Below are 2,500 nucleotides of genomic sequence, written 5' to 3' on the forward strand. Positions count from 1 at the left end.
TCCACAATCTTCTCTCTTCAGTATCTACAAAAAAAGGTAGATTTGTTGATACCCTTTGCTTTCCTACATGCTGTATCTGTCCATCTTATTTAAAGCCGAGTTAGTGCACCATTCCGAAACTCAAGGTTGTGGGAGGAGAAAGTGATGCAGAGGAAGGGAGTAAATGAAATAATTGTTTGAACCCTTAAAGGACAAAATTGTCATTCTCAGTTCTGTGTGCACGCTGGAAGAAACACAGAAGACATTTGAAAAAGTCTAAATCATCCTTAGAAGAAATATAAATATTTCAACGATTTCGACTGAAATAGTTGTGTATTTAAGTAGACCAGAAAATGCATTTTTCCCAGCATGTTTGCACATGAAACTGAACTTTGCTGCCCTTTAGGGGTTACAGGAGAAAGAGAGGGAGAACAAGAAACAAAGAAGTAAATGATGGGAGTAAATTCCAAGTGAATGTAAGGTGAGGCTTGAAGATGAAAAATAGAAAGGAAGAGAAAATTAGGCTGAAAAATGCAGACTAGAGAGTGGAAAGAAGAAAAAGAGGAAGGCAGAGAGAAAATAATGAGAGAGAGAGAGAGAGAAAGCAAGAATAGAAATAAGAGAGAGAGAGAGAGAGAAAGCAAGAAAGAGAGAGAGAGAGAGTGAGAGAAAGTGAGTAAGAGCAACATAGGGAGAAAGAGAGAGAACAAAAAAAGAAAGGAAGAGAAAATTAAGCTGAAAATGCATGCCAGAGAGAGAGAGAGAGAGAGAGAGAGAGAGAGAGAGAGAGAGAGAGAGAGAGAGAGAGCAAGAGCAAGAAAGGGGGAGAGAGAGAGAGAGAGAGAGAGAGAGAGAGAGAGAGTAAGAATAAGATATGGAGGGAGAGAGAGAGAGAGCAAGAGCAAGAGTAAGAGTAAGAGCAATATAGGGAGAAAGAGAGAGAGAAACAAAAAAAAAAAAGGAAGAAAAAATCATAGCAAAGGGGAGTGGGAGCTTGAGGGAGTGAGCAAGAAAAACGTAAAGTATACCTTGCACTAGCACAAGTATCGTTGACCTTTGACCTTTCCTTTGTGCCACTCACTACCACAAGATTTCTCTAGCTAATCCCCCTTTCATTCCCCCATCTCCATGGCTCTTTGGCACTCCTTGTAAAAGAGCAACTGTACTTATAACATACGCTTGTTGATGATCTAAGAGATAAAGGACCCAGCTTCATTGAAGAGGAAGTGTCATTGAAAGCAAACTGCTGGCTATTAGTGGGACGGAAGCAGAAGTTTAAAATGTTGTTTTGATGAGAGGTAGTCTGGTGGGGATTAGATCTACATATAGCTTATATTTCAGTCATTTGATAATTGTCATTAAGGAATTAATTAGTATTCCATACAAGATAAAGACATGGATGATAATAAAAAGTACTAAAAGATATCAGGTAATGGTATTGATATCTATCATTCGGGTTAGCTTTGTTGCGGATTTACCCTCTCAGTTATTAGGGCATTTAGAAACCTGTGGAATACAAATCATTCATTGGAAATTAATTTTACTTTTTTTTGTACATCATAACATTGTCAATTTACACTTTAATGATGGTATCTAAAACCCTTTTGGGATATAGGCATAAAGATAGTGAGGGAACAAGACCTTGATATAATACATATTGGCATATCAGGAGGATTTGCATATTTTATATGATTAGTTATTACCTGAAAATGCAACTTTTTAGAAATAAATTCAAACTTAGATTCATAAATACAAATATAATTGGAATACCATTATGAAATGCTGATATAGAGGCTCTTTGCAAAGTTGTTAAGGGGAAATGAGAGCAGTATAGGAGGACTTAGAAGGATATGAACTTATATACATTATTTTGTTTTATGGAAATCACTAAGTACTACCCAACTACCATTTTACACTTACAAACTTGAATTCAATAAGGTGAATGGTTTAAACAGGTCATTGTTTAAGTATGTAGGGTATTATATACATTGAGATATGTAATATAGGTATTTCTTAGTTTAAGATATGATACGTGGAGATATATATGCAAGAAAATTGACGAGGAATAAGATTCAGTCCAAGGGACAAAAAGTACAAAAAATTATACCTACCTAGGAAAAAATAGATCTCATATTTAAGTCCATTATGACTTTATAGACAACAGCCAGTACAGCAGTCTGCCAGTGAGTTGCACTTAGCTGTGCTACAAACAATTTGGTTAAGAGAAATATGCCGAGCCGGATTAGTAGTATGCATAATGAAGTATTTGCCACTTTTATGTCAAATTTAAAAGATAATTTTATATAAATAAATGTTGATAATTTTGGGTCCTGTTCATAGTGAGAAGATAGACTTTTTAAAAAAATTATGCAGTCAAACAGTTTGAATTAAATATTCAAGAGCCTTAAAAAGTTATATTATTATGGAGACACTGGTACCACTCCCAACCCTTGCCCATCCGAGGTCTAATATTCTGGTTTTATATAATTAGAAACCTTGTGTATATATTTATATATATAAA

The 2,500-nt window shown here is 35.1% G+C and overlaps 1 protein-coding gene across 1 annotated transcript in view; it reads left to right on the forward strand.

Moving 5' to 3' along the window:
- The window catches only part of LOC122245867 (muscle calcium channel subunit alpha-1), a 349,394-nt gene that overhangs the window by 327,341 nt on the left and 19,553 nt on the right, over positions 1-2,500 (forward strand). The gene's annotated exons all lie outside the window — the stretch shown is intronic.

Source organism: Penaeus japonicus, unplaced genomic scaffold (genome assembly GCF_977035675.1).
Source record: "Penaeus japonicus unplaced genomic scaffold, GWHDUDI00000001_assembly GWHDUDI00000035, whole genome shotgun sequence".
In the NCBI taxonomy this organism is placed as follows: Eukaryota; Metazoa; Arthropoda; class Malacostraca; order Decapoda; family Penaeidae; genus Penaeus; species Penaeus japonicus.